This window comes from Brachyhypopomus gauderio, chromosome 4, assembly GCF_052324685.1.
Source record: "Brachyhypopomus gauderio isolate BG-103 chromosome 4, BGAUD_0.2, whole genome shotgun sequence".
Taxonomy (NCBI): domain Eukaryota; kingdom Metazoa; phylum Chordata; class Actinopteri; order Gymnotiformes; family Hypopomidae; genus Brachyhypopomus; species Brachyhypopomus gauderio.
Window position 1 is genome coordinate 11,017,052 of NC_135214.1, and position 8,180 is coordinate 11,025,231.

The window sequence follows — 8,180 nt, forward strand, 5'->3', positions numbered from 1 at the left end:
CACACACCAGGTCAGTACAGTGCATAACCGTACAGTTGTGGTGGTGTTGTAAGATGTGCCTCTATGAACACTTGCTTACACACAAGCATGCACATGTGGACACACACACACACACACACAGGCTCGCACACACACATACACAGAGAAGCTAATTTCAGTACGTATTATGGAATGCAACATTCATGGAGCGTGATCACAGGGAGCCAGTGAGATGCCTATCAGGATGTGTGTGTCGTGCGTGTGCGGAAGGTGCAGACGGCATGTGGGCTGCACACACACAGTCTGGCAGCTGGAGATACTGCTGGTTGTGACCTGCTCTCGTCACTCTCATACTCTCTCTGCCTCTCTCTTTCTATCTCTCTTTCTCTCTCATTACCTCTCTTTTTCTGTCACTCTCACTCTCTCCCTCTCTCTCCCTCCCCCTCTCTCCTTCTACCTTGTTCACTTTCCAACGGTCCTACAGTGCTGTGTGGATCAGGGATCACTATACTCCTGCCTTTCAATGTTTCCAGCTGTAGGATTAAAATACTTTAAGACATAAACATTAATAGTGTGATGTTACATAAGGCACACACACACACACACACACACACACCCATCTCGGCAAATAATTTTCTGGCATAGATTCGGCGCCCCCTCTAGTGCAGCGCCCCTATGCGTCGCATACGCTGCATACCCCCTTTTTGCGCCACTGCACACACACACTAGCAACTGAAAAGACGTTTAAATGATTGTACTTTGAAAACCTTTAGATTTGGATCAAGAAAGGTTAATCTTATCATTATAAAGCAGCTTTTCTTTGCTACTTCCTGCTCTGGTGGGACTGTGGTCGTCTTGAAACCTCTTCCCCTGCTGCACTGCGGGGCGTGGAGAGGCGATTCCTGCTGGGTGTGGGGAACAGGACTCATCAGGGTGACTCAGGACTTCTGAGACTTGCTGACACTCTCCTTCAGAGCAAGTCTCGGGGCAGACGCCTCAAAAACACTACATGACTTATCTACCTTAGAGAAAGACTTTGATGGAAAGTGAACAGTTGAGAGATTAGATTAGATTACAGTACATTAGCTTGGAACAAAGGAGAAAAGCATAATACTGTTTTATATTCTCGTTTCTCAAACACGAATTACTAGAGATGTCTGACAGAGATGTCTGTGGGGAGGCAGGGCATCCTTGGTAGGTGTTCTCTGGGCAGGGCGTTGTGTCGTAGTGGGCGTTCTGTGGGCAAGGCGTTGTGTCGTGGGTGTTCTGTGGGCAGGGCGTTGTGTCGTGGGTGTTCTGTGGGCAGGGCGTTGTGTCGTAGTGGGCGTTCTGTGGGCAGGGCGTTGTGTCGTGGACGTTCTGTGGGCAGGGCGTTGTGTCGTGGTGGGTGTTTCGTGGGCAGGCCCTTGTGTCGTGGGCGTTCCAAAAGCAACTCATTGCTCTCAACACGTGCTAGGACATGATCTAGAGAGAATGTCACACGCTGTACCACGAGTGAGTGTGGTGTGGCAGTGTTACGCGTCCTACCACACAAACAGCAGGAAGTCGGTGTGCATCAGAACACATCAACACACACCACAACGCACACACCACACAGCACACATCCCACATTCCCAGGCCACTGGTCTGAAAGGGCTTTATTTCAAATTAAAAACAGACAAACCACCACCATCACAACAAAAACAAAGAAAGTGTTGCTCCAGTAGCCTGTCTCACCCTGTCTCACCCTGTCTCAGTCATCTTGCTGGACAGGAAGGGTCACTGTCTCAGTGATACATGGCAAGTGGTGGGATTTCTCAATTTCTTAATGGCTGAGCTGTGGCCTTGCTGTGCTGTTCTGTAGTCAGTGTGGATCACTGGAGTGTCATTGAGCTCTCTGGCTGGGCTGTTCTGTAGTCAGTGTGGATCACTGGAGTTTCATTGAGCTTTCTGGTTGGGCTGTTCTGTAGTCAGTGTGGATCACTGGAGTGTCATTGAGCTCTCTGGCTGGGCTGTTTTGTAGTCAGTGTGGATCACTGGAGTGTCGTTGAGCTCTCTGGCTTGGCGTTCTTGCTGAGGTGCTGAGGACTTCATTAAACTCTCCTAAAGATTTGCAGCATATTATCAGCTGAGCTGTGCGTCCAGAATGTGCAGTAGGGGATATTATGCCCTGTGTGATTGTTATATGTTGAGATAAAATCCCCATTGTGTCTCCTGTTTCTGGCCTTTCTGACTGTGTGACTGACTCACAGCCCAGGGCCCTTCTGTGTGACCTAGGGAAACCCAGCAGGTCTGTAAAGCAGAAGGTCTGAGCATGCTCAGTTCCTTTAAGTGCTGCTTTTGGTAAATCCCCCATATGGTCCCACGGGCCCTCAGCAGAAAGGCCCGTGGCTGTCAGTCTAAAGGGGAGAAAGGCAGTGGCCTGAATGACCCCTGTTAAGCTCCTATTGGCCTGTCAAGAACAACATGTCTTCACTCATTCACTCAAGCATAAGTTATTTACATTTTAAAAATTGATTTAGTTTTTTAATGATTAGGTTTGGCATCTTGATATAGGAACAACATCATTTATATGGTGACAATTACATATACAGGTGCACATACATAAAGTTATTCAATCTCCATGAAGTGATTGTAAATGGCAGCTCTCTGTGCAGAACAGATGCTCTGCTTGGACTAAACGCGTTTGGATCTGTAGGTCCTGTCTCAAAAGGGGTTCTGATTTGATTAATAAATAATATAAATAATAACACAGTGACAGGGTAGTGGGGCCTTGGTTAGTGTCCACCATTTGAGGAGAGGACTCCGTTACAGTGTGTGTTAGTATTAGCGTGTTATAGTGTTAGCATGTTAATCTTTTAGCTTGTTGGCATTAGCATGTTATACTGTTAGCGTGTTAGTCTGTTAGCTTGTTAGAGTATTAATGTGTTATTAGCATGTTAGCATAGTCTTCCTCCGGTCCCTTCTGACTAGCCAGTCCCACTGAACAAACAGGTGTTATGTGCTTGGTCTTGACTACATACATTGAGACAGGCTTTCAGAGTGAATGTAGATCACCTCGCAGCAGTGTGTGAGCAGTGAGGACACTGTGACTTCATGAAGAAGTTCATAGAGGGTTTAACTGAGATGTGATGTGTATATATACTCACTCTTTTCCAGAGTGTATATCAATCAGCTGTGTGCATGACTGCTACGTTAAAAGATTTGCTTTCACCTTTTGCCTCATGCTATGAGTTGACTTTCTGTTAATAGGAGTGGGAGAGGGAGAAAGTGACACTGGGGGATGATTCTCAGGAGAATCTCACTTCTGAGCCTGAGGTTTCCCAAGCCTGAAGAACATCACACAAGATGAATCTTCAACTTTGGTGAACTCCACCCTCTCTTACTACATGTCTCCACAATGCACTGCAGCTCCTGTCAGCGCACCGTTGCCGTGCTGCTTGGAGAGGCGTGATTCATACGCTGGCAGCCAGAGAGCTGCTTCTGCAGGAAGTATAGATGTACTGGAACTACACAGCAGTAGACAAGGTCCTGTCTACAGACTTCTGTAATGTATTTACCTGCTGGACATACAGCAGACTGGTTTAAAACAAGAAGGCGCTGCAGGTGGAGGTATGAATGTGATAATCAGAGGATCGTTTTAAAGAATCCTCAGCATGGCCCGAGGACAGAAGCTTTGAGAGGAGTTTGGTATTTAGATTTTATTTTAGATTTTACCACCACTCTGCACAGTCTACCAGGCAACAGCACAAACCAGTGACAAAGGGAAATTGTGAGAGGTTATCATTTTATTGACACATAGACAGGAAACTCATTGTCTTAATAAGCATGTCGGACATGACTACTAGAAACGTACTACTTGTATGCATACTTGTGTGCATCTTTTTCTAGTTCAGTTTGCAGGTTTTGTAACATATTGGAAGAACTGGCTCTAAAAGCATTTGAGGAGCTGTGATTATAGGATCCTGGCTACGTTCCTCTTCTTTAGACTGTAGTTAAACAGCGCAGTGGCTAAGAATGTAAATCCTGGCAGTAGAGGGTTGTGAATCTGTTGTCATTTGGCTGGAGGCTAGCGTAGGAAGAGGTGTGGAGTGTTTACCACTGCATCTTATCAACACTGTGATCAGGCACTCAGGGTAATGAAGAATGGCAGAGCAGGTACTGCACATCTAAAACCATATGGTGACCCAGACAACACTGCTTCCAGTCTCCCTCTGGGCCACACGGTCACTGCTCTGTCTGCCGTCATCTTGTGTTCACACAAGAGAAAAACGGGCAAAACATTGAGCTGTCTGGTTTATTTGACTATAATCACAGAGCTGGAAGCTACATGTCATTTTTGTTTACAGCTGTGGCCACTCAGTGAGGTTCAGGTTTATGATGGGTGAGTCTGAGGGGCGGGTCTGAGGGCAGAGTTTATGATGGACAGGTCTGACGAACAGGTTTATTGTGGCCTGTCTGAAGGACGGGATCATGAGACTTAGGCTTATGATGGACAGGTGATGGCGGATGGGTTTTGGGGACAGGTCTGCGGGACGGGTGAAAGTAGTCTTGTCTGGGGGACAGGTCTGCTGGGACGGGTGATAGTGGACGTGTCTGGGGGACAGGTCTGCAGGGACGAGTGAGAGTGGACGTGTCTGGGGGATGGGTTTATGACAGATGGGTTTTGCGCCTTGTTTGGTCGTCTGGCAGAGGGAATAGGAAGATGTTCTATACTCTCAGTTCAGGTCTGATCCGTGTCTGATCAATCATGGCCCTGTGCCTCTAGGGGGCCAGTGCAGATCAATCTGCCCTACCCGGGGTGTCTCCCTGTCTGGGCACGGGCTGAAACTGGGCTCAGTCTAATTGATTTAACAGGGCCACGTCCCCAGGGCTGTTTCCATCTGCTTTTATACCTAACTGACAAGAAAGAGTGAGTGGACGATACATCAAGAACTGCAGCTGGGACTGGTAAAGGAAACAGAACTATACAGGGAACACCACACACACACACACACACACACACACACACACACACACACGATTCTTTGCTTAATTCACTTGATACCTCTCAGTAATGTAGAAAGGCCAGGGTGAAGCCAACGAGAGCTGTCTCAAATGATCTGCTCATCTACTTGTTCACTAATCACCTCACAGGCTCCATATGCAGGACCAGGGAATCTGTCAGAGACACAGAAGCTAACGCAGCCTCGACCACAGAGGCATCACTGAGACCTCCTGTTACAGATACTACACAGATTATCAAAATGTACAGTTACGGCGGCCTGCAGGAAAGTTTAGTGATGCTTCGCCTTCAAATGTGTTATGACTTCAATAATACCAAACTCAACCGAGATGTCTACATGCCAAAGTCAAACGAGTTTGTCTACATGCCATTTTTATCAGTAAAAACTTATAAAAGCTTGAGCATAAGCTTAGACTGGTCCACGATACATTAACACTCTGAGACGGTCACTCTTGGGCTCGTCTGAAACTGTGGTGCCATACGTGTTGACATGTCTGCTGTACTGCCAGTCTTACCAAACATAACACACAGTGCACACTCGCTCTTCACTACATCTAGAGTGAGAGTGCACACTCGCTGTTCACTACATCGAGAGTGAGAGTGCACACTCGCTGTTCACTACATCGAGAGTGCTCTATACAGTAACAGTATAAATGTCCACCGAGACAACACTGAGACAGTCTAAGTAGAACACTGAACAGTAAGTTAGGTCATGGGTTAAAGTTCTCCGTCACTACGACGGATTTCCGTCATTTGAATTTTTTGGGGAAAAAATCCAATAAACAACACACGCACGTGCTATCTGTTTTGTGGCCGAAATATGATTCTCACTGGCGCTCATCAGCGCTGGATGGATGACGGCGGTGTCATTTGATTGACTTGCGGTTCATTCCGCCTTCAGATTTGCGGATGTTACGTAGAAAAGTTTTTACCCCCCTCCTGCCTGGCATGACCGTAGCGCGCGACTCTGTACACCTGCGCGAACGGCGGAGGCTACTTGCTGCGTCACATTCTTTTTGCAGTGTAGTCCCCTCAAAAACAGGGGAATGAACATTTACCTGACCAATTGTAATGTTGCATTAGTGCTGGAATTTAGGCTAAAGTACTTTAAAATGCTTGAAAATGTAACTACTTCGTTTCACAACAAATATCTGTCTGACTGAACAGTTATTACGCTAACAAAGCCTCTTGTAATTCCAGGATGAAACATGAGAGAACGTGAAGTCGTTAAGATTGGGCGTTTTGAAAATAAACCACCATTAAATAATGTGATAAAAAGATAATTATTTTGAATCATTTCGAGTATATGTATAAATATTTAACTTAATTAAATTTAACGTTGAGAACGCGTTGAAATGGACCTTGAAAGTGACGTACAAGTGCTTTAATTCCACCTTATAAAGGTGTATGAACCCGGCAAACATGACTTGGTTCACTGCGCTGAAGCGCTGTGCGCGCGAAGTTACAAAATTCGAGAGGTGGACGACTGCGAGGCTCTCGCGCACGGGTGGAGCCACCGCGATTACGTCATTTTCGGCGTGCGGACCCTCGCGCTGCTCACGCCACTCGTGCTGCGTCAAGTATAAAGGCTTAAACCAGGCTTAACATGGATGGTGTTGTTCTGTTTGTATTTAAAAGCTCTATCCAGTGGTGTTAATGTTTTTGTAACATACCTACTTAAAGCAGGTAATCTTACGGCTTATGTTTTTGCGATGGTGAATCTGATAAAAACAAGAGAGCTTCATACCTCTCACCAGGATTCACTAAGTGTGACTTGATCTTTAAATAATTTTCTGGAAGAGGACCCCCAGATAACTCCCATTAAATACACATTTATGTACATTTATTGCTCAGGTGTTCATTCTCTCTTCTCTCCTTACACAGGCTGTTTAGATAAATATACTTTATAAATGTGTTTATTATGTAGAATTAGGCAAAAGAGGCTGTGTCCCAACTACACCACATTTTCAGTAATTGCTGGCATTGTCTTTTGCCAAGAAAAAATTTTCAGTCAAATGAAAATTTCTTGCTTTAACCCATGAGTTAGGTGTGATCTGGGATGCAACCCTGGTCTTCGAGCACGGCTGTCCTGCCCTACACCCTGAGTCATAGAACACCCTTTGTGATCTTCATCTGAAGGATCATGGTCTCATTCCAGGTGTTCATGAAACCGCTGCGTGTTACGAATCCAGATGACGCACACACGGCAGCTCCAGTCATTAGGGGAGACTCATAGCTCATGTTAACTCCTTCCATGGGGACACTAACCTCTAACCCATAGCAGCACAGGTGAAGCTGCTTTGTCTCATAGCCACACGCACAGCTCCTGTTTCACGACCCTCTTTCTCCAGAATATTAATTATGATGAGCTGGAGGGGAGCCTGAAGGTGAGGGTTGAAACATATGATCAGATTTCACCGTGGACCCCTTCCTGAATTGGACCCGTTTGTGCTTTTAATAATGTATCCATACTTCAAGTGCAAGTAGCTTTGTTTAGTTACGTTATGCTTGTGGTGCACCATGGTGAGCTTGAGAATCTTGTACTGTAGTTTTGCAAGTCAAGACCTCACTTTTGTGACTTTCTCATCTTCCCTGTAGGTTCACGTCATTTTGCTTTTTCATGTTGTGAAGCTCAGCTGTCAGAGAGAAAGTGCAGTGAGGTGTGTGTTCTCATTTTGCCCTCGGCGTGCTGCCGGGACTGATGCCAGCTAACGAGCAGGAGCTAGTGTGCAACAGTGTACCTGTTCTGACACCCCTGTACCTGTTCTGACACCCCTGTACCTGTCCTGATACCCTGTGCCTGTCCTGACACCCCTGTGCCTGTCCTGATACCCTGTGCCTGTCCTGATACCCTGTGCCTGTCCTGATACCCCTGTGCCTGTCCTGATATCTCCACGCCTGTGTCTGCTGAGAGCTCCTGGTGGCGTGGGACAACACAAAGGAGCAGAGCGTTTAACCGTGAGCTGGGATTTGGGTGCTGACGTCTCCTGCCAGCTAGTCAGCACTAGTGTTTCACAGGGTGAACTGTGCCTGAACCTGCGTCTGTGGGTGTATGTGTGTGTGTGAGTGCATATGTATGTGTAAGTGTGTATACGTGTGTGTATGTGTGTGTGTGCATGTTTGTGTACGTGTGTGTGTATGTGTGTGTGTTTGTGTGTGTGTGTGTGTGTGTGTGTGTGTTTGTGTGTGCTCCTCTGTTCAGTCTTAGCTGTGTTGT